The following is a 24899-nucleotide window of genomic DNA, read 5'->3' as shown; positions in this document are numbered from 1 at the left end:
ATAGTCAATATTTAATTAGTCTGTAATGTTTCTACTACATACAAACCTGTGTCTATCATCTTCTAGCTGCACCATTATCATGCATATTCATCAACATGATGATGGAAATTCAAGGCATCTTATAAAGTTGCTGAAATCTGAGCTTCTGCTTGTTTTCTCAAGTCTTGGACAAACATAACTTTAGGGAGAGCTGAGCAGAGGCATAAAGAAAGAGAAGCTTGCATTTTCATCTTCCTTTCATCTTAGTCATTCAGTCAACCATTCAGTGCCCTATTCAGCAGAGCTTTTCATTATGCAAAAAAATGCTAATCCTTTCCGATGCTTTCACACTTGTATAAACCTCCATTCCTTCCACTGAAAAGCAATTATATCAGTTTACGTTTCTGTCAAAAACAGGATTAATATTCCAAAACCTGTATCTCCTTTGTTTTTCTATTTTTCACTTTAGGAAACTAGAGATTATTAGAAGATGTTTCCTTAGAGCAAGAATACATTATTTTAAATATGATTCTGTTAAGCCAAAGAAGAAAAGGGGAGAGGGGAAGAGGGGACTTCAGTTGCTGCGGAAACTCCTTTCAGTGACAGAACTGACCTTCCCTTTGCAGAGGCCTGAATAGAATGAGCCTCACTCTGGTCTATTAATCAGAAACAAATTATGAAAGAATGTGGCTGGACTGGTTGACACTATCCTGTCTTGGGAGACTCAGTAACAGCCTAGTAACAATGTCCTCTTCATGGGTAATGAACAGCCATGACAAATGGGGGCTGAGAAACTATTTATTTGCATATGCAAATTGACACACAAAGAAAACATGTACAAACAAGTGTCACTGTAAGGTGGATTAGGCAAACAACGCTTTCTTTTAGGACATTCTGCAGCCCAGAACATTAGTCAGCACAATTAAACCAGTCTCCATGGAGACTAATGAAATTTCAACATGGTATGAGTTAAATTAGATAGCTAGTTATGTGTTTCCACAATCCAACCTGAAATCCATTATTGTCTCAGAACAATACAGCAATTGTGCCAGGCTGATCTTTGCCAGCTCAACAAGCTCCTAAACTGACAATTTGCATATGTTAATATAATTAAGCATTAATTACATGTAACCTGTAGATATTCACATATGCTTTTCCTGGGCACTTTTCAGTTTGAACCTTGGCCAAGTATTTAACCCTTTGAATTATTTGGGAACAGGGAAGCTCTGCCTTGTGGGTACAGCCCCAAGGCAGATGCAGAAGAAGCTCTTCATGTATAAATACAAAGCTTAACCTGGCTTCTCATATTTCCATCAACAAAGCTAGAAAATATTTTCAGATATGCTGGGAAAGAGGGCTCTCTAAGGCCCCAGTATTGTTGCTTAAAAAAAAAAGCACTCAGGATTAAGCTAAATAAAATGTTACAGATTCATTTATTGTCACTGTCATATGTTGAAAGTTCAAAATGGGCGGGGGGAGTTGGATTTGATGTCAGTGCTGTGACAGCAATAAAAAAGGAATGAGAAGAGGGAAAAAGGGCAGCTAAGAACTAATGAGCTTTACATAAATATATGCTGAAGCAATTAAGCAGTGTTAATTGCTATGACAGCAGTTAATTGAATATAATTAGATATTTTAAGCCACTGACTAATGCATAGTTAAGATTAATTTTATTGAGATTAATTGTAAATAAGAACAGATTAACTGTGTTTTGACAGGCAAGAAGAGCAAGACTAAGCACAGACCCCCAAAATCATGTATTATTTTAATGTCTCACCTCAGAATCATCTCAATAAACATGACTTTTCAAACCTAAACAGACAGGAATCTTGAAGAAAAACAAACAGCTTGCAGAGATTAAAGAGCCTTTTGTCCTTTCTTCATGTACATTTCTTTTAGCAGACTAAATTAAGCGAGTCTGGTGTATGTTTTTAGGAAGGAACATTTCACACTGAATGGAAAAAATGTTCTATTACATATGAAATCAATGCAGCTGTGCGGAACTTGGTCCAGATGGTCTAAGCCTATAAAACAGCATCAAAATGATAGACAGCAGGGCCTTCCCAAAATGTGATAAAGTCGCAACCTTGTATGCGACCTAAATTTTCTGCCATGTATGGTTTCCTCCCTGATCACTTTTCATTTTTAACTAATCATGAATATTCAGAAGACCACTCAATAAAAAACTACCAGTGCACATCCATTTTAAAAGACTAACATCTCAGTAAAGGTCCCTTTGCTTAATTAATAAAATTCAACTAACATCATTCAAGCTCAATAGAGACTTTTTATATCATGTATGTTAACTAGCTTGAAATACTTATTTTTAAATATTCTTCAAAGACCTAAATAATACTCACTGCAAAATTATCCAAGCATGCTGCTTTTGATGGAAAAAAATGCATAAAAATGCTAAGAAATCACTAACAAGACAGAATCCTCAAATGATTTCAAAATAAATCAATAAGTGATTAACACAATATCTTTAAAGCAGCACAATGTGTGTGCGCGCGTGTATGTGTGTATTCAATACCTTTTTATCTCTAAATTGAGAGGGCTTTACATTATTGCGCATGCCCCCACATTGACTATCAACCTCTTTGCAATGTCTTTCATCTTTTAGAGCAAAAATCCAAAAATGGTCTGTGAAACAAGGCTACAACAAGCCATTCTGCTGTGAAAGATTTTAAATCATCCAGCCTCTTCTAATAGACTTGAGACTTATTGAGGTAGAAACCATAAAAAATGAAGAAGGGAAATTTAATCCCTGAAATATTGATTTGCACATTAATATCATATAGGCAGAGGGCAATTTGGCTTCATGGAAATGACACATTGTCGACCCTTGGTGAAGTCAGAGCCAATCTAACTGCTGAACATGTCTGAATCTCAAGAGTTATTAAGGGCTTTCCTTCTTGCCTATATGACTTTTCTCCAGCCTACCAATGCAATCTTAAATGTATTATCTTTAAGAAATAATTGTAAAACCTCAGGGGTTTTCCAGTTAATGGAAGGAAGGCTAAACCACATCAGATTCTGAAATGCAACATTAAACCCTTGCAATCAACAAAACCACCTCAATTCTCATCCATCCAGTGCAGGATCTAATACTGTTATTAGATATAATCAAATTTCATTGTGTAAATTTAGGCTCATGGTCAGAATAGAAGCAGTAAATTCTGCAATATTAAACAGAGATTTTCTCAATAGTTCGTTACATGGTCTCTGCTGGTGGACAATAAAATCTTTATATAAACATAACCTCATGACTGTTGTGAAAGATACAAAGGCTGTATATCCTACAGCTTGCATTAAAGGTAGTATCACTCCTTAATCCTACCAGGCAGGTATTACCTCTGCTACTACTGTTACTTATATAGATGGTTTACTTATTCTTTGTTCTTTGAGATTTCATTTTTGTAGATTTATGACTATTCTATTTAATTAACTCTGTATGTTCATTACCATTAGAAGGAAAACAATTAAATACATATTTACTTTGCAGAAACCCTTCAAAGCCCAAGGCAATGCCTACAGATGATGCTACAAGCACAGTATGCAGGTCCTACAGTATGAATATTCAGCCAAGCTCACTGAATAATCCAAGTGAGCCCCAGCTCTCAAGCCAGGTGCAAGAGGTTAAAACAGCTGGCTAGCCATCTTTTATTCTGGTGTGCCTTCCTGCAGCCAGAAATGGCCTCATATATATATGACAGTTTTGAAAGGACTGCTTTTTATTAATATAGTTACTACATTTTCTAGCATCTCATAGCAGAGAAAAGAAGGAAACTCCTTCGAAGTAGCTTTGAATAGAAAATGGATCATTTTCAAAATATTTTTTTTCTCTCCTCCAACCCTCCGGCCCTGTTTATTTTAAGTATTTTCCATTGCCCCTTCATTCCTATCTAGTCTTTAAAAAGCAAAGTCCCTTCTCACTTGCCTTGTACTGTCAGTTTAGTCAGTAAATAGAAAGTAAAACAAGGGTTGATGACACTGAGAGTGTTACATACCCAGACTGTGTTTTTGCATTGCTCTCAATGGAAGCGATCGATGCCCATGTCACAGTGGTGTCCCAATCGCAGCCAAGACTCTGCCTCAATCTAACCAACAACAGGCAGGGCTCCCAAGGCTGCTGCTCACTACCTCTTCCTTCCATCCATCCACTGAGACATCCACCAAACTCTCAAAGAGAGAATAAACTACAATCTGCTCTTCAAACACTGCTCCTAAGGATCGAGCCACTGGAAATCCTTCCGAGGGGGAATCACAATTTCAAATATAAATATAAGAGATATTTATCCACCTTCAACATCATCAACCCTCTTTTTTTCCTCCTCTGTCTCTTTCTCTCTCTCCCCCTCTTCTTTGCCAGCTACCTGATCCTTGATTAAAAATGGAACAGGGTTAATAATAATATGGAAAAGGCGATCGGAATGGAGGAGAGGAAATGCAACTGTCAGATAGAGGGATAGTCAGACTTCCTGGGTGACCCTGGCGGGGTCTGGCTCAATGTAAATCCACCATCTTCAGCCTGGCAAGTTGTCTTTAGGTTGAGAGGCTTCCCTCCCCTCCTTTCTTTTCTTTTTCTTTTCTTTTCTTTCTTTTTTTTTTGGTGGTGGTGGTGGGGAGGGCGGGAAGGGGGTGTTATGTTTGCGATGTATGCCTTGGTACCTAAGGTGGAAGAAGAGGAGGAGGAGGAGAACAGGAGGAGGAGGAGGAGGAGGAGGGTGTGTGTTATTGAATGGGAGCGAAAAAGCCTCCTCGGGACGGCGCGGAGGCTGAACCCGGCTTGCTGAGCCTCCTCTCTCGGCTGGGCCCAGTGCCCCGAGCAGCCGATGAGATCGAGACCCCCTCCCCCTGCGGCTAGCAGGTAACAAAAGAAATGCATAAGCGTGTGTTTGGGGGGTGAGGGGTAGGGCCGGGAAACAGAAGAAAAGGGTGGGCAGGGTAGAGGGCAGAAGCCGTAGGCTGGCATCGGTGGGGCAAAGTTTTCGATCCCCACGTTTACAGGAGATGGTAAGGTTGCAAACGCAGGCGGGGGAAGGAGAGACGCGCCTGCCATTAGCCACCGTGCTACAAGAGATGCACTCGAGGAGAGGAGACCAGAGCAGCCCCCGAGCCGCTGCATTGGAGAACGAGTAGCGTACTTGTCCCACACACTGCACGGGGTCGGGTGGGGGGTGGGGGAGAGAAGGTACGATTAACAAAATAGAAAAGAAAAATTTGGCAAGAGTCCGATTAAAACAACGCCGGAGCCCAAAGCGGGGAGAGAGGGAGGGAGGGAGGGAGAGAGAGAGAGGCGGGGAAGCAGGAAGCCTGCTGCCTTTTCACAAAGGAAAGCGATGAACGAAGCTTCCCCAGCCCCGGCAGGCAGCGGCTAGAAGAGCTCCTCCGGCGAGCGAGGAAACCAGTCCTGCAGCCGGGCTCTGGGCAGGGTGCAGCGCGCTGGAAACTAACACACAGGGAAAGCGAGCAGCACGCTCCTCTAACGGGCTCCTCTCAGCTTCTCTTCCTGCTGCCAGCGACGGCACTAGCCCTACCCGGCTGCTGCAAAACACAGCACCCCACATCTCAAGCGCACACACACACACAGACGTAGGGGGGCTATCAGTCCCACTGGCACTCGCACCCCTCGCATCGAAAGCCAAAGACGAATCTCTGACCCCCCAAAGGCACCCCAAACTTTCCCCAGAGGCATCACGCTCCGCAATCCGAGGTTAAAAGGGCTGGGGGGAGAACGGGTAAGCAAAGACTTTTGACAGCCATGCCACGGTTCCAAGTAAGACCATTTCCCAGCTCGATTAAAAAAAAAACACCAAACACCAAAAAGAATCTCTTCCGCCAAACGTCTAAGATCCTTCGCTTAATCCAAAAGTTACAGCCTGAAAAAACGGACACCCCCCATCCCATCCACCCTCCCGGAATTTAAAAAAGAGGGAGAGAGAAGGAACCCCTCCTCCCGTAAAGCGGTACCTAAAAATGGGGAAAGAGGTAGAAAAGGGGGGTGCGTAAAGGAGAGATAGAGAGGATCTGGGGATGGGAGTGTGTGTATGTGTGTGCGAGAGCGAGAGGGAGTGAAAAGAGAGAAAGAGGCAGGCAGAGAGGGAGAGCTAGAGCGAAATATCAAAGATTGTGCAAGATCAGCCTGGAAAGATAATCGATACTCGACCTAAATTTAACACAAACTACTCAATAAAAGTTAAAGAAAAAACTTACTTTCCATTTCCCCTCGCAGTTCTTACTGGATCTTCGCCTCTCTGTTTTGTTTTGCCTTATTTACTTAACAGCTGATCACATCCAAGTACACGACAGAAGGTTCATTAAAAATAATAAAAAATAATCCTCCAACTTTATTGGGTGAAAATAAAAATGATTGAGCAAGAAGTGGGGGGCATGGAGCGGTCCTTTGGGGTCCGGGAGTTGTTAAAGCATGTGGCGACCGCGGTCTCGCTGTTTGGTTGTGAAGGGGTTGGGAAAAGGAGGAAAGGAAATGAAAATCCGATATGTCTTTATTCTGCTAATTATTATCGTTTTAGCCCTGTTTAAAAAAATGGCTGATTAAGTTGAGTGCGCATGTCTTTGTGTGTCTATTCCCGATATGCACTCTGGGAATGAGAGAGAGAGCGGGGGGGGGGGAGAGAAAGAGAGAAGAGAGAGAGAGAGAGGTGTAATTAGTGAGGTGATCAACATTCTCCAGACTGCAAATGACGCGCAGCCCGGACTTACTGCCGCTGCTGCTGGGGGCTCGTAGGGGCTGCGGGAGCCACACCACTGGCCCTAAAGCAGAACGGGCAGTAGGGAAGCAGCTCATGGACACAAACACAAGTCTGCAAACTTCATTAGTAACACAGACACACACACAGAGACACACAAAGTAGATGGCTGGGGAAAATTAAAGGGAGAGAGAAGAGGCAGAGGAAGGAAAGAAGATTTGCTCTTCATAACTGCTCAGGAATGTGAAAAGATACGGGTGCAAATTAATTATTCCTCCCACCAGGGAAGTTCTTTCTTTCTCTCTCTTCTCCCCCCCCCCTTCTTTTTTTTTTAAGGAAGAAAATATGCCTGGGATAATGAATGTGGAATGCGCCTCTGTATGGAAAGAGAGTGAGTCTGAGATCGGAAATTTCTGCTCTTCTAGCTACAGAGAATCATTTACATATTATTGAGGATTTATTTACACACATATATTGTGCATAAGGTGACATTATATATCTCTATCTGTAGCTCATATATACACATATGACATATGCATTATTGCATACACACATGGCAGTTTAATCTCCTAGGTGTAACTGGTCGAACAGCTCAACAAAAGCAACTTTATAGTGGCAAACAGTATTTTTAGTGTGTAATAGCAATAGTAAATAGGTTTTTAAAAGCAAATGCTATTCCAGCGCAACTACCTGCCTTTTCCCCATGGAAGCAGAAAAAGAGGGACTATTTTTGTCCTTAGATTTACCAGACATAGTGCTTTATACGAAAAGGAAGAATGGTATTGGTCTGTAGACAATAATGCAAAGACCATTATAAATAGAAATCTAGAAATCTTCTCCTAGAAATCTTCTCTTGCAAGGGAAGGAAACCATCGCTTCTCATTTGAAAATCTAATTATCTTAACCTAATACTACAGATGTGATGTGAATATGAGTGACACTTTCATTAAAATATAATTAACTAAAAGTAGGAATCGAGATACTTTTAAATACCCCCTAGTGAAGATTAAAAATCATGACTATTAAAAGAGCATCCAAACACACCGCAGGGACACCTACTTTCCCCGTTAATATTACAAAAATGGAAAGGCCAAAAAAGATCAGTAAGTAAAACTTAAAATATAAAGGATATTTACAATCCCAAAGACCTTGTACAGATGAACCATAACCTTCGTGCTGACGCGCCTTTGAAGTTCGTGATTCCTGGGATACACGTCAAAACCTTGTCTTAGGCCTTGAGCATTAAACACCAACGGAAAAGTTTAACACAATCCCCCATAAAAACAAGGTATAAATATGCATCTTTCAGAGGCCTTAAACTGTCCGATCTAGAGAAACATTTGGCAAATCCTGGAGCTAATACTAAGGGAAATTTCCACCTGATGATGAATGAAGGGCTTGCCAGGAAAGACTGTATAGGCCAGAGATAGGGAGGCGCTGTGAGAAAAACAAGATGTTTTAAGGTCATGGTGAAGGTCCGTTAGACTTGGGAGGAAGAAAAAATGCCCATATGGGAGTCCAGTTCTCCTTGGGCAACAAAAAGAGAGTGAAACTTCGTAGAAACTGAGTGGAAAGAAACCACATCCAGCAAATTTCAAGATCTGAGCCCAATATCTAATGTCACAGACTGTGCATAGAAGGCTTCTGGAGAGTAACTTGTTTTCGCTTGAGAGTCATACCTACTCATCAATGAAATAAAAAGAAAACAGTACTTGGAAATGTTTTGCGCGTGTATCAGAAAGCTGAATTCAAAAGAAGGAAGTGATAGTCTGCATCGTTGTTTGCAGAGGGACCAGCGATGCTAACAATGGCTAAAATGAAATCTCCAAACCCGTTCAGTAAGATCGGGGAACTTAGGACAGAAAAAGGTCTCTTTGGCTCTTACTGAAGCGCAAGGGGAATCTAAGCTATCAGAATACATTGGCCATTCAAGGACATGCCTGAAGGATGGCAGTCCATTTCCTAGCCCTGGAGACAATTAAATCCAGTCTGATGAAGAAACACCTGAGCACAGTGTCCCTCGTTCAAATTCAAGTGAAGAAACAGATACGGTTTACGTCGCAGGAGAGCACGGTGTTGCAAAAATCCTTGTTTTCTATATTTCTATTGGGTTTTTTTTTTAAAGGCTGTTAGGAACTCCGAAGGTCTGTTGATCACACAAGCCATTGTTGATGCACCCCCCCATTTCTTAGGAGGATTGTAGTTTCTTTTTAAGAGTGGTTCTTCCCAGCTAAAGGAACAAATGGGGATGTGAGCAGAAATTGAGAAAGCATAGTCCACTTTTCCAGGTTTCTTCCAGTACTGCTTGTTTCTTCCCAACGTTTTTGTCTGGCTTCTCTCCCTCCCACCAACCCCATTCACCTATTTTTCATCTTTCTGTTCTCAGCCCCAGTTTTTTCTAAAATAGTAGCTATCTAGATGGAAAAGGCACTCCGGGATGTTAACAGTTTAGAAGAAACCCGGGGATCGCCACGTAGCTAGGAAAAAATCGAAGGAGGTTAATTCCAGGAGGCAGCAGCAGGTTGGAGGGGGGGGCGATGATAAGAACAGAGCACGGCTCTGGCAGGAGCACTCGGGGGCTGGTTGGTTGGTTGGCTATTTCAAGAAGGTTCCCCCAGAAGCTCGGCCAGAGTTGCAAACTGCTTCCCCTTCCCTTACCAGGCTCTGTCCTTTTGCTCGCTCAGCTAATCGACCCCAAGACCTATGCCCAACCATCCGGGCTCTTTTTCCTCTGGTCCCTAGGGCACCCTTCTCAGGCATAAACCTCTCCTCAGGGCAACCCACCCAGATGCTGGGGGTTTCTTTTCTCAAGGGGGGGAAAGAGAGATCCTGTTCCGAGAGAGAGAGAGATCGCTTTAATGATGTTATATTCGGGAGCGGGGGGGGGGAGACTGTCCAGCTTCAGATGCCAGCCCCACGCCACTGAGTTGAAAACTTACTGGACCGCCTGAGCAAGGGTTTAAAAGCCAGCTTTGGCCACAGTCTCTGCCAGACAAAGACCGTGCCAAGGCAGCTGAGAGCCTTGAGCTCCGAGTCGCAGTGCCTTCGTCCAAACCAGCGCGGCGGACGCACAGGGCCAGGAGGAGGATATACATAATTACAACCTCCCCTCTTTTTAATAACCCGACATAATTCCCTAATAAATGGCCCGCCTCCCCCTCCCCGTTCAGCCCAAGGGAAAGAGGATCCGTGCCTTTTGAAAGCGCTCCCTTAAGTCTATAGATGAGCTCAGTTTGAAACGAGGTATTACAAGATCTCAGTGTTAGAGACCCCTTTATCCGAGCTACAGACACTTTCAGATCCCTAGACCCCCTCCTCCTTCTGGCTTTTTGTTGTCTCTTCTCCTCCCGGGGGCTATTTGATAAAGGCAGTATGTTAACTAACATTTTTGTTTAACTCAGCAACTTCGTTTCAAAACACACTTCCAAAAAACTGAGAGCAATGTTCGGGATCTTTGGGGAGGAGGGAAAGTTGACACTATGGCAAAACGATAAAGATTGTCAGTCTTAAAAACGCCCTCGAACTCAGCAAATTCTTTAGTCAAATTAGTGGAAATGACAGCTCTCTTTTTGCTTTTTTTTCAAGCATAAACAGATACATTTAATAACTGTCCATTTCCCAGCCCAGTTCTACGACGGCAGTATCTCTGTTACGCCACGACGCCTAGGGGAAAGGGTGGGGGGTGTCTAGGTTGCCATCAAATCCGGCCAGGCAAGGCATTCCGGCAAAATTGTGCCTGCTAAAGGAGGTACAGTTCCTGATTGGCCTTTTGGGGTGGTGATGGCGGTGCCTTGAGCTGCACAAAAAGATTCGCACTCCGACGCGACCAGAAATAAAAGCTTCTATTGCTGGCGTTTCCTCCTCCTCCCGAGGCTTAAACAACCGCTCAGCTGTTTTCTTGAGCAGGTCGCGGGCTTTAAATACCCTGAACCTGAGCTTCTTGGCTTGGATGGGAAAGGGAAACGCGGACGCGCGTACACACGCAGGCACACACACACACACACTGCGAGAGTGGGTGAAGGAGCCAGGCGCCCTCTGGGCTTTTAGAGGTCAGCGCTTTGACAGTGCTTTGACCTCCTTCCTCTCCCGGCAACCGCCCTCGTGTTTATAAACAAAAACAGCCAGGAGGACTAGCCCCAAACAATAGCAATTCACCAACTTCACAGACACTTCACTGGCTCGTATGCAAATCCTGGAAAACGACCGCTTACCAAGAACCCTTTCCTTTCCCACAGCACAACAAGCCCCTCCAGAAAGCCCAAGAGCCTACTTCCAGCAATGACAGAGCCAAGGGAAACGTTTTACCTTCTCTTCTGAGAAGGGCGGCGGGGACGGGGTCGGGGGGAGGAGAGGGAGAGAGACAAGCGGGAAGGAAGCGATACCCAAACTAAAACGATCGGATAAGGAAAGGAGGAAAAATACCAAACAAACCAGCCAAGAAAATTACCCACCTTAGTGTACAGACAAGAAAGTAAATCTATACCTAAATCCAAAAGTTCACAGCGCCAATAAAGTGGGAATCTTTGCTTTGTAAGGCAATATGCTAAAGTACCTCTGCGGCAGTGATTATAAAATACCCAGGAAAAAGTTATTTTCACCCAAGGAGCCAAGTTTTCAAAAGAAAACGTGTAGATTTTACAACTAAATAAAAGCCACCACCTCTGTGTTGTCCGTAAAAACTACACATAAATTAAAAGTACCGTTAAAATAAAGCCTCCAGCAAGCAACATCTGATCTGACTTACCGAAAAAAGAGGATAATTTAAACCACATTTAATTATAAAAAGCAGTAAGCGAAAAGTAAATCAATCAATGCTTTCTCTCAAAAATGCTGTCCGCCAAGGTATAGAGATGACAATTCTTCTATTTCTGCATTACAGGGTAACTGAAACTCTACTCTTCAGGAACTGATTAGGGAGGGGGGATGCAAAACAAGAAAAAAATGAAGGGGGTGCACACAACAAAACAAGCCTCTAAAGATTTTCAATTTTTGTTTAAAAATGATGACGATCAGAAGAGCCTGATTAAAAAGTTATAGAAAATATACCTCAAGAGGAAAAAGACCATCTCCTTTTCTTCTTTGTCTATCAGTCTCCAGTTAAAGCATATGGAAAATGTTTTCAAAATGCCTAGATTTGGCACATTGTCATTGCAAAGAGAGGAGAGCAGTGATGCTGTTACAGAAAATGGGAAATAAATTCAGGATTGGGTGCTGCCTCCTTCAGTGCGGATTTATCTAAGTTTAATTTAATATTCCGCAATCATTGGATGATCGCATATAATTCACCAAGATTTTAAAGGGCTTTGTGTAAATACTTGGACCATGGGCACCAAGTCATCTAACCAGATTAGTTCTTTTCATTTGTGTGTTTTTTTCTCATTAGAAGCACTTTAAATTACAAGTGCAAATCATAAAAAGGATGGAATAATAGTGTTTGGGTAAGCAAGTGATTATAGAAACCACTGACTTTAGTCAAACCATTCAAAGCACAAAATCAAAAAGCACAAAACGGCTGTTTGTAAAACACTAAACCTTTAATCGATTTATTGGCATCCTGATCGATTAGATAAACGGAAATCTATACCAAACATAAAGGCATTTAAAATATTTGCTTCTTATTTCTAAACAAAACTTTTCTTTTCGGCAGAAAAATATCTTATCAAACGACTAACAGGAAATTCTTCAGGTATCAAATTACGATAATAAAATTATTTCCACATGGAAAGGGATAATGACAATGATGATAGTAATTATAATAATGAATAATTCAACAGCCCTTTGACATATATAGAAAACCTGATTCAGAACAGCTCTTGAGAGGAGCTAGTTTTAGGGGGAAAACATTTTATTAAGAGAAATTGACTTGAAAACTGACATTTTCAACTAGACTGACAATTTAGGGGAACTGCTAAAGTTATGCTAATTTCCCTCACTATCAAAAGAAATCCTGACCAGTGTTCACAGAAAGCTTTGCCCTTTCAGTCGAGTTACTATCTATTAGTAAAAATAAATATGTAAATATACCAGCCCCATCTGAATTACAGGAACAAATCTGTGCCCGCATGGTAGACTGCATGGAGGTGGTTAAGACTGGTGGGGGGGGCTTTCCTCCTTAATAATCCATTTATGTAGTCCATATCGCGCTTTCCAGATCTCAGAGGAAAAAATTCAAGCCATAATATATCTTACTATTTAGGTAAAAGAATAAGAGGGGGGCTTGCAATCCGGAGCAATGCAGCAATCAGAGCTTGTGGCATTCTGGCTGCGTGAAGAGGAAGTGTTGCTGTAACGGGTATTATGTTTATTTGATAAAGAAAATCAATGAAAGTGGCTGTAAAGTAGTTAGTGAGGCGTGTGTTTGGGACTCGGGTTGAATAGTGACTCCAGCGGGCTGGTCGATCAGCTATAAGAGCTCTGGAAATCTACCCTAACCCTCTGCCAGAGCTCTTCCCCTCTCTTGCACACATACACACGCACACTCACTGCTGCACCTTCTCGAGTCCAAGGGACTTCTCTCTCTTGCAGTCTCCTCCCTCTATCCCTCCCTCCTTCGCTCTCTCCCTTTCCAATTTCCCGATGGCATTACGATCACACGCACACACCCTTTCTCTGCTGGGGTTGTAGCCTTCCTCTTACCCCACCGGTTCCTTTCATTATCTTCCCTCCAACACCACCCCCATCGCATCCGCCTTCCCTTTCCTTTCACTTCTCATCTTTATCTAGGTTGTTCAGAGAGACCCTCCCGACTGAAGGGCTGCATCCCGCACATCTTCACATATCCAAACTCCTTGTCTGCCAAGCCTTGCGGGTGGGGTGAATCCTGGAGGCTCGGCTTCTGTTGGCAGCCAGGAATTTGTTTTAAATACCAGGGGCGATCAGCCATTAGAAGTAATAACAGAGTACCTTTCCGCATGTGCAGAGTGCCTCTGTCACTACTGAGGAAACACAGCAAGCCCCACACCTTTGGGATCTGCTGGGCAGTTTCCATGGCAGAAAGCACTGACTTCCAGGAACCTCTCATTTTAGAAATTAAACACGCACACGCGCATACCACTGTGAATAAGAACCAGCATCACCAACATGATTACTTGGAAGTCAACTTCACTGCTGTCAATGGGATTTATTTCCAAAAATAGAAAGAAGTCAGCTGTGAATATACCCTCCTCACTTGGCCGTGTGTGTGTGTGTGTGTGTGTGTGTGTGTGTGTGTGTGTGTGTGTGTGTGTGTGTGTGTGTGTGTGTGTGTGTGTGTGTGAGAGAGAGAGAGAGAGAGAGAGAGAGAGAGAGAGAGAGAGAGAGAGAGAGAGAGATAATATAATTTCTCAAACTTTTAACCGATCCACAAAATATTTAAGCCTATGCGCCAGCAATTAAGCCAGCTTGTTCCCACGGGGACCGTCTAATCCCCAAGTGCCGCTGGTGTTTAAATCAATTTGTCGCCCAACCCGTGCACATTTACTATTCTAAAATACATCGACTCCGAATTAAATCCCATGGAACTCACTGAGGCTCATCACTTGCGATCCAGTCTGTTTAGGATGAGGCTTTGGGGCACCAATTCTGCATTCACACGTGAGAAACTGTGAGTCCCCCTCCCCTCCCGCAGTGGAGGTTCACTTCGGAGTCAACGTCCGGGCCGCAAGTGTCACTGAAAGCAATTTGGTCTACACATACGGGATAGATAGTTTTGTTGTTGTTATGTGCCTTCAGGTCGGCTAGGACTTATGGCGACCCTATGAATTAGCGACACACCCCAATATGACCACTAAGGTCATTTTAGGTTCATTAGTTCCTTTCATTATCTGTCCTTCATGGGCGGGGAAAAGCATTTAAAAACTTGTGCATCTTTTTTCCTCCTGTGTTTTATGAGTTTTGAATATAGGATCACCCCATTCCTCAGTTGGCAGGAATATTTTTTCTATCCTCACCAGCGTGTGTATTTAAATCTGGTTAACCAGTTTTTTTCTCCCAGTCCTTCAGCCCCCAGCCTTTATAAAAACAGACCCTGTAAACTCGAGATCCAGGAAGTTGTTTTCCACACTTATGGTTTGTATTAGAAGCCTATTATCTACTTTCCCTTATCATTTTCCCCACTCCCACCCCCGTTAATAATAATAATAAAAGGCTCTTGGTGTGGTCCGTGTTACAGCTCTAAAAGAGACTCTACACTTTGTAGGCTTGGATCTCATTACTTACCCTGCTCCCCTTCCTCGGGGGTTGAGTCCTGTCAATATCCCCTGCCCCACCCACACAAACGCACACTTTCCCTTCTCTTCGCCCAGGGGCAGCACCGCCTTTTCCCACCTCAACTTCTTCAGCCTCTTCCCGCTCTAATCCCACCCTTCGCCCCCACTGGCTACATTTGACAAGGGCCGAGAAACTGACGTTATGGCAACCCAAACGAACCTATCAAAACTCGCGCCACAACAACAGTGCTACAGCATTTGCCTGGGCGCGAGAGCTCCAAAATGGCCGTTTCATTTGTGTGTGTCTGTTGACTTCTCCCTTCTGCTGTCTTTCTTTACAGAAGTAAATGGGAGGTAGTAAGACATAAGACAGGTAGCCAGAGTAGGCGAGATAGACCTTGTGTGTGTCTGCTATCTTTTAGGGCTCAGTTCACCTCTGGGAGCCCTATGAATGGCTGAGAGCAGGTTTATAAGTATAGGAAGTCTGCCAGCCCTGGGAAACCAGGGCTTGAATCCCCACACAGCCATGAAGCTCACTGGGTGACCTTGGGCTAGTCACTGCCTCTCAGCCTCAGAGGGAGGCAATGATTAACCCCCTCTGAATATTGCTTACCATGAAAAACCTATTCATAGGGTCTCCATAAGTCGGAATCGACTTGAAGGCAGTCCAAACATGATAAAATTCAACAAGTAGGGCCCTACAGGCATCAGAAGGTTGCTGTATGTGAGATGAGCAAAGGGTGCAATACAAGATGCAGGGGGTGCATTGGGCAGGTTGGAAGTGCCTGTCACACCCCAAGCCTGTGCATGTTTACTCGGGAATAAGTGCCATTGTGTTCAGCGGGGCTTACTCTCAGCTAGGTTTGTGTAGGACAGTAACCTTTGTGACATGGACCTTTCAGTATGACTATGGCAAACTGCAGCATTCTTCACAAACTTGTGCTAAATGTGTGGAGGGTTTAGCAGACATGCTCTCACTTTACTTAGCTTCCTTATGCAATGTAACTGGGGGCACCCGCTGGTGCCATTCGGTGTGTTGGCAGCTAAGCATAGAGAGGCACTGCCAGAGCCTCTCCTATGTGGCTGGGTCTCAACAGTCATACTGTGAAGTTATGTGCTTGAACACTTATCCTCTGCCCTAAAAGCACATTTAAAACATGTGGTTTCCCCCAAAGAATCCTGGGAACTGTAGTGTCCTAAGAGTGCTGGGAACTGTCGCTCTGTGAGGGATAAATTACAGTTTCCAGAATTATTTGGGGGGAGCCACGTGCTTTAACTGTGCTTTAAATGTTGGTGTGGATCTAACAAGAATATGTGTTCACACTGATAGAATCTCTCCCTCCTCCCCTCCCCCTTTCACTCTTAAGAGACTGTTTCCACCATTTTCCTGTACTGTGACCTTTAAGGCTGAAAGAGCCTACTGCAGATAACCATCTGTACAACTAGCAGGGTTGCAAGGGCAACTGAAAAGTTCTCAGTAGCTTTTCTTCACTCATCTGTAGGGTTGCCAGGTTCAATCCCTGAGACTGATCCTGTATCTTTAGGAGAAAAGAAAGTCAGCCAAGTGCAGGTGTTCTTGCAACCCTGTAATAGGAAAAACCACAAGGTGGAATTCTTCCTTCCCCCTGCACAACTTTTAAAGATACAAAAGACTTCTTGGTTGCCAGGCCCAGCCTCCAAGTGGTCTTTTGTATCTTTAAAAGTTGTGTGTGTGTGTGTGGGGGAGAATTCCACTTTGTGGTTTTTCTCATTACAGGGTTGCAAGAACACCTGCACTTGGCTTACTTTCTTTTCTCCTAAAGATACAGGATCAGTCTCAGGGAGGTTAACTTGTAAAGGTTTAGATACAGGTTGTGCCAAACCTTCCCACTTCTCTATCATCTGGTCCCCTTTATAGTGTACCATTGTCCTTAGGGCTCATACATTTAATGAAAAAATTGCCATATCAGAACATATCCTCTTCCCTCTTCCAATACTTTTTTTGTTGCTGTCTTAATGGTAGGGTTTTATTTTTAAACATTATTTCGTACTCCAAACTTTTAGAATGGGGTGAGCTACAATTAAATAAATAAAAGAGGGAACGTGAGTGGCTCCAAAATTCCATACTTTACCATTATTTCTCTTTAATATAATGCAGCAGGGCTTAATTTAAACCAAAGCTTAACAGAGATCAGAACATCAATCTGTTTTAGTGGCAGGGATCAGCAATTGTTTTATAATTTTGTAAGAAGAGGCTGTTTGAGCATTCGCAGAACACATTAGCATCTCTATTGAGTAACCACAATCAGCAGACTAAAACAAAAACCTTGCAACCTGTGTTTAGGAGGCTGTATATAATATGAGTTTTAAGTAGGCTACAGCCTCAGCACCAATCAGGTTAGAAATTAACCTCTTGAGTATACTAATTTCTTAAGTACACAATGCATATCAATTGCTTCCTGCCCTGTGTACCAAATCTGTATGTCAAAGCATACATTACTTATTTGTCTCATAGGATGTTCTTCCTTCGGAGCTGAATATCATAAGATATGAGACAGAGAATTCTATGATACTCAGTGGCTTGTCTCATCCATCCTGTATAGATGCTACTGAGGCATACAATTGTATGATTTTAGAATTCTTCCCTTAGGCATTACTCTCCCTAGACTGGAGCAGCAAGTGGAGCATAATGACTGCAATCCTACACATACTTACTTAAGAGTAAACTCAATTGAACTCAATGGGATTTCCTTCAGAAAAGATAAGCAGGATTGCACTGTAAAATTATAATAATAAACAATATTAATAAGGAGCAAGTGCTGTTGAACACAGAGGAACTGACATCTGAGTAAACATGTTTAGGATTTTATTGTGAAAGAGAAAACAAATGCTATACTGAGGAGAGAGATTTTCATTTGTTACACCATTGCCTCTTGCCCTTCATTCTACATAGTGAGTAACCTAAAAGGCTGAAAGCTGACAAAGAATGTGACCCATATACCATGTATGCAGGTGTACTGCAATTTGAGCTGATTTGGGCTGCAGTCCTATGTGTACTTACCTGAGAATAAGCCCCAATACTGGAATTTACTTCTAAGTAGGAACATGGGAAACTAGGTTGGACTATTTGTCCATGTAAGGCAGTATTGCATTCTCTGACTGGCAGTGGGTCTACAGTCCCTTTGATGGGAGATGCACTTTGTGCTCTATCACTGACATCAATCACTTCCCCAGGGTTAGGATTCCACTGTTAGTCTTGTTCAGTTCATTGGAACCAGTTACTCGATTCTACAAGATCTGAGCAAGCACAATAGTTCATATGATCCAATGGAAAGGTACCAGTGAAGAAGCAAGAACTCAGCAGGTCTCTATCCACTGGTCCTTGTACCCACTGTACAGGACAGGCACAGTATCAGTCACTGATATTGCAGTATTAAGTTACTGTAGCTTTGCAGCCCGGCAGTGACTCTTCTGGCATGAGGAAAATCAGAAACTCTTATAAGAGTCCCAAGGGCTTCCTGCAAGGTTCTGTGCAACCAATTCAAGTTTTGTGTAGTTAATGAGGGACCAGAGCTTTAAATTGGCAGTACAACAATGCAGCATGGAATGTCATTTTAGCTGCAGTAGTACAAGCCACTGTTTGCACTGCTGCTAAAGCAGTGGGATATGCTGTAGCCCATTTTATGTAATGCCATTTTCAATAGTTTGTGAATGGTGCTGAAAGTCATTTAAATCTTGATAGCCAGAAATCATGCCTTTGCTTATTCTTGACTGGATGACAGTAACAACATGCCACATGATTGTCTCTGCAAGTGCACTTCATTGGGTCTTTGTGGCCTATTCTAGGTTTCAAATATAAAATAGCAGAATGGTATCTCAGTTTAAATTGGCCTATGTGTTGCTGTTTTCTGACATTGCTGAAGTATTCCTTTGAAAATGATGGAGAAATAACTTTGATTATTTTTTTCCAGATTTCATGGCAGCATTTTCATTGTTTTTAGTATGAAAGGATTTGTTTCTTCGTTTTTTCAAACTGTAACTGTGTTTCATAATCTAAAAATATTTTTGAAGCAAATATAGCATGGCTTGTAAATGGTCATTCAGGCAAGTAATCATCTGCTTCTGACCAAACAGCTGTAACCAGATGCCCTTTCCCAATGGTAATCTAGGAACAGGTTCATATAAGGCTGTGTTAAACTAATCCAGATTATCCAGCCTTCTCTCTCCCCTGCCAAAAATATGATTTTACATGACTAAAACAATTACTGTTTACTAATTTTTACACTGGATTGCACTGCTGTCTTTGAAATTTTATTCTTCTCCATTATGCATTCTCCATGGAAGGATTGTATTTTTTCTCTTCCCCTGAAATAATTCACCATATAGATATGGGCACATGTGAAAAATAACCTTTAAAAAAGAGTGAAACTAACAAGACTTTCATCAGGTTTATAACACCTATACATACTTTCCTTTATTTGAAGCCCAGTATAGAAATGTCCTTTTAACAAACAATTGTACAGGAATATTGACAGCTAAATTATAATACCTCTTACCCCTGAAATTATTGCTCAGCAACATGTAGAGACAATCCACAAATTGTCTGAATGAAGACATACCAGTTATAAATTCATACAAGATTAACACAGGATTTCAACTGACAAAAAAACAGAACACTTTATAGCAACAGAGACCTTACAGATTTTTTAAAAAATCCTTCTGAATAAACATGATGCAGTGTAGGTACGAGATAATATATATTTATTCTTGATGTTCATTTAAGTCCTATACCAAATACTTTTCTCAGTTGCAGAACTATGCCAACATCATGACTAGAAAGGGAGATTTTGTAATCTCTCTGTATTTTATGGTACATGACCAAATACTTGATGCAAAGAATTTAAAAAGATTGTTTTTTAAAAGCAGGTTTATTGATTGGAATTTTCATTTTAAAATTAAAAATAGCAATAATTTTAATTTAAAATTGAAGAAGCCTGATATATTAAAATACAAAAATAAAAATTCATTGTAAAATGTTGAAGTGTTCTGAAAGATGATAATGAAGAATGTCTGTATATCTGTTGGAGGTGGGGAGGGGCTCTTATATAAGTCCTTTGATTTAGTAACAGGCTGTTTTAAACCAGTTATATATTTCATTAGAGAAGAGGGTGAATAGTTGGTTTTTTTGTTTGAAAAACCTCTTACAAAGGAGTTGTCATTTGAAAATATAAGTGAAGTAATTCAGTGTCAAAATATTAAACATATTTAGAATATTTAAAATATATGATAATTTATCAAATGGCTTTATATGAAGTAAACTTTAAATTACATATAAAATATGTTAGCAGATGTATGTTCTTTGAGAATAAATTCATGTATGAATAATGTGTATATTATCTGCACTATTATATCTCCTTTCAATGGATTTCCTTCTTTATGTCACTGAAAGAATTGCAAAATAGAACTTAGTACTTCATCCTTTTCAAAGTTAGTCCCTTCATAACTAGAAAATCAGGCCTATCATGCACACACACACTTGTATACTGAACATGACTTTTTTTCTTCAAGTCCAAATTTGTGACTATGAGTAATGTGAAAAACATCAGTGAGTAAAGTAAATTAATTTTTAAACAAATGTCTTAGAGGTATTGCTTCAAAACTTAGGATTTTCTCTTTTATCTGTAACATTTTTCATATTTAGTTAACTGCAGATAAAATGCTATTTTTATGAAAGTTTCAATACTGCTACTCTGCAGTTATTTTTAACAATGTATTGTCCTACATCTTTTTTCGATAATACATCTTGTGGTTGTTGTACTGTTATCACTAGGCATGATTATGTATCTCATATGTTGAAATGTTGTCTCTAATTTGTTTCCAATATTGCACAAATAGTAATTATTTTTGTTTCAGTCCATATAATAATAGTAATAGAATTTAAATATCCTTTAGTACAGAACTCTCCAAAACATTAATATTAGTTCATCTACAACAGGATGGATATGGTGTTTATAGAGTTCATTCTTGACCTTACCTGAGTAAGTACTTTAACTTAAAGTATGAGATGCACCTAGAGGGATAATACATTGAGTTTAATAGGAAGACAGTTAATAACCTTTTTTCATCCTCATGCACTATCAATCATGGCTGTCACCAGTCTGCTGAATCAAAGCAAAAGTGTTCTTCACAGATGACTGATTAGAAACGCAAAATCACAAGATCCATCTTCATGGTCACTTTTATTATAGTCATTTTTAAACTGACAGCAACCTGCTCAGTTTCAGCAGCACAAATAGTGTCACTCAGTGCAGCTAAGCATGAGAAGATGTTGGTTGAATTATACTTAAAAATAATTAGACCCAAAGCCTTTTGTAGAGGCAAGGAACAACTCCATCTCCATCTTTTCATCCTTAAACATAGTCTACCTTTTAATCCTAAAAACATTTTAATTCTTGTGATTTTACTTAATATATAGCTTTTCCATCACAATTTGGCAATCTATGCATACATATTTCTTAAAAAAAACACATCTCCCACAGTTCAGTCCTCAATTCACCTCTTTTGTTGTTCTGACCATATGACACCATCCTTTTGTTGTTCTGACCATATGACATCATCCTTAAATTCCTGTATTGCCTTCCTGTCTATTCCCAAATTCTGCAATACAAAACCTCCTCATCCTACTCTTCAAAGCCTTCCATGGACTTTCCTACCCTTATTTCTCTGCTGTCATATCCAAATATATGCCTACCCTTGATGTTTGCTTCTCTTCTTGAGAAGTTCTCAGCCATCTGAAAATGTCCTTTGGACTTAAATTACTCCATGCATTATCCCTTGCTGTCCCTTACGTCTAGGAAGTGCTCCTTCCCTAGGAAGTGGGAACATAGGAAGCTACTCTATATTAAGTTGGTCCATCAAGCTCAGAATTTACTCTGACTGGCAGTGACTCTTTCCCAGACCTACCTAGAGATGCAAGGGATTGATCCTGGGATCTTCTACATGCAAAGCTTGTGGTCTACTGCTGAGCTACAGTTCTTCCATATGTGATGCCATCTCTCTTTCTTTCTTTAAATCCCTTGTCAGAATTCACTTTTATGACATCTTTGGCACAACCCTTAGTCCTTATCCATTGCTGAAACTCAGTGTAAATTCATGTAAATAAACTCAACATATATTCTTTCTTGGTTTAACCTCAACTTCATTGACCTCTTCATCTATTGCCTCCCATGTATCAAATATTAGATTGTAGGCTTCCCCGGACAGAGGTGTGAACTTGTGTTATTGCTCTGAAACTTTAAGCATGTGAAGAGCACTATATTTTTATTTTTCTGCTTCAACATCATGATCATGAGCTCATTTCAGCAATATGCATAAATCTAATTATAGTACAGTTCCCTGATCCTAAGACTTGTTTTGCCATCAGCTAAATTTTTACATAAGGAATTTAAATGGGACTAGTGCAGCATGGCATGATAAAACTGGCGATTATTTGTCTTAGCTCTCTGTTCTGAGGCAGGATTCTTCTTATGCCAGTCACACTCATCTTACAAGTTAACAGTGTTAAACATCAGCCCACATCTTCTGAACATGTAAAGAACAAGAAATGTGAGTGATGTGTGACCCTATAGGTGCCAGCACAATGCAAAGAATACACAGGAAAAACATATAGATTGTTCAAGAAAGCAACCCATTCATAATTTATTTATTTATTTATTATCATTATTTTTACCCCGCCCTTTTTCCAGAACTGGAACTCACGGCGGCTTCCAGATAAAAACACACATATAATTAAAAACATACAAAAGTCTAGATTAAAATCAAATTAAACAATTTACAGTATTAAAACCATTCATACATACAGTTAAAATAATTCAAACTCAGTTTAAAATAATACAATTAGACAATAGCAATGCAGCACCCTTTAAGTCCTGTCCTTAACAGCTTTCAGTTCCAAAGGCTTGTTGAAATAAAAAAGTCTTTGCTTGCCAACGGAAGGACTGCAAGGAGGGGGCCATTCTTGCTTCCCTAGGAAGGGAGTTCCAAAGCCTCGGGGCGGCCACCGAAAAGGCCCTATCTTGCGTCCCCACTAGTCATGCTTGCGAGGACGTAGGTATTGAGAGAAGGGCCTCTCCTGAGGATCTCAGGGCCCAGGCAGGCTCATATAGGGAGATACGGTCTGACAGATAGCCTGGACCTAAGCCATATAGGGCTTTATAGGTCATCACCAGCACTTTGAATTGTGTCTGGAAACAGAGTGGCAACCAGTGGAGCTTTTGTAACAGGGGAGTCGTATGGTCCCTGTAACCAGCTCCAGTTAACATTCTCGCTGCAGCACGTTGCACCAACGGAAGTTTCTGAACAGTCTTCAGAGGCAGCCCCACATAGAGCGCGTTACAGTAATCTAAACAGGATGTAACTAAGGCATGTGTCACCGTGGCCAGATCAGACGGCTCAAGGAACGGGCGCAGTTGGCACACTAATCTTAATTGTGCAAAAGCACTCCTGGCCACCGCAGAAACCTGGGCCTCCAAATTTAAAGCTGAGTCCAGGAACACACCCAAACTGTGAACCTGCGTCTTCAGGGGGAGTGTAACCCCATCCAGCACAGGCTGAATCCCTATTTCCTGATTCGCCTTTCGACTGACCAGGAGCACCTCTGTCTTGTCTGGATTAAGCTTCAAGTTGTTCGCCCTCATCCAGTCCACCGCTGATGACAGACACTGGTTTAAAACCAAGACAGCTTCCTTGAAGTTAGGTGGAAAGGAGAAGTAGAGTTGGGTGTCATCAGCATACTGATGGCACCAAACCCCAAACCCCCGGACAACCTCTCCCAGTGGTTTCATGTAGATGTTAAATAGCATGGGGGACAAAACTGAGCCCTGAGGGACCCCACAGGCCAACAGCCAAGGAGTCGAACAGGAATCCCCCAGCACCACTTTCTGGGTTCATCCCTCCAGGAAGGAACGGAGCCACTGTAAAACAGTGCCCGCATCCCAGCAAGGCGGCCCAGAAGTATACCATGGTTGATGGTATCAAAAGCCGCTGAGAGGGCCAGCAGAACCAACAGGGACACACTCCCCCTGTCCAGTTCTCTGCGTAGGTCGCCCACCAAGGCGACCAAAGCCGTCTCCGTCCCATAACCAGGCCTGAAACCAGACTGAAATGGATCTAGATACTCCGTTTCATCCAGGAATCCCTGGAGCTGGGAGGCCACCACACGCTCTATTACCTTGCCCAAAAATGGGATATTGGACACTGGCCGATAATTATCCATTATGGAGGGATCCATAAGCTACAAAGGAAGGCAAACCCAACATTATACCCACTGAATACCGCATAATAGTATGCTAGTGCTGTTGTCAGGAGTCCCAGAGCTTGGAAAAGTTACTTTTTTGAACTACATCTCCCATCAGCTCCAGCCAGCACCATGCTAGCTGGGGCTGATGGGAGTTGTAGTTCAAAAAAGTAACTTTTCCAAGCTCTGGACATTGCTACATATTTGAAGGACTTATAGGAAAATTCATTGACACATATCTGTATAAAATTTGCATATTCTAATGTATATGTATAGAAGCCCCTCAGCAAATTAAGATCTGCATTTTGCAGTATGCCCAGTCACCATGTCAGCAAAGAAAATGTGTGTTTTTAAATCAAAAGAAAAAAGGGAGATAACGGGACAGGAGATCTGGAGCTCAGCACAAAAGGCTCCATCAGCTGTCCCCTAACAATGCTCCAGGGCTTCTGCAGTTGTTTATGACCAGAGTATAAGAGTTCATTCTACCAAGTTTTGCTCCCACACAAGTTGCATTGATGTGAGAGCAGTGTCTAGTAGCAATTCTTGATAGAACAGAAATACTGGTGAACTAAATATTTGCACTTGAATCTGTCACAATAAAGTCCCTGTAATTATTAAGTAGTTTTCACTTCTGACTTTGTACTAGTGCAATGGTTGATGGGTCCTACCTTAAACATCATTATCAGGTTATAAGTAAAAATATTCAATAAATGGCATCCTGTTGGTTCCCCTAGTGCTGTTACTCCA

General features: G+C 41.6%; 1 protein-coding gene and 1 long non-coding RNA gene across 12 annotated transcripts in view; one reads left to right on the top strand and one right to left on the bottom strand.

Moving 5' to 3' along the window:
• Nucleotides 1-15006, bottom strand: part of ZFHX4 (zinc finger homeobox 4) — a 339659-nt gene extending 324653 nt beyond the window's left edge. For 6 of the 9 annotated variants that reach the window (XM_061601612.1, XM_061601648.1, XM_061601667.1 and 3 more), the window contains exon 1: nt 6196-6541. The gene's annotated coding sequence lies outside the window, so the exon portion shown is untranslated. Of the gene's footprint in view, nt 1-46; nt 129-3989; nt 4047-6195; nt 6542-14888 lie in introns of those variants that run through there. The other 3 variants (XM_061601621.1, XM_061601638.1, XM_061601630.1) reach the window with 3 other exon arrangements.
• The window catches only part of LOC133372766 (uncharacterized), a 51149-nt gene continuing 30930 nt past the window's right edge, over nt 4681-24899 (top strand). For all 3 annotated transcript variants that reach the window (XR_009759552.1, XR_009759550.1, XR_009759551.1), the window contains exon 1: nt 4681-4849. This is a non-coding gene — a long non-coding RNA (uncharacterized LOC133372766). The remainder of the gene's footprint in view (nt 4850-24899) is intronic.

The sequence above is a fragment of the Rhineura floridana genome, chromosome 1 (assembly GCF_030035675.1).
Source record: "Rhineura floridana isolate rRhiFlo1 chromosome 1, rRhiFlo1.hap2, whole genome shotgun sequence".
NCBI classification, from domain to species: Eukaryota; Metazoa; Chordata; class Lepidosauria; order Squamata; family Rhineuridae; genus Rhineura; species Rhineura floridana.
Note: the sequence above shows the minus strand (reverse complement) of the source record. Positions and strands in the feature narration are given on the sequence as shown.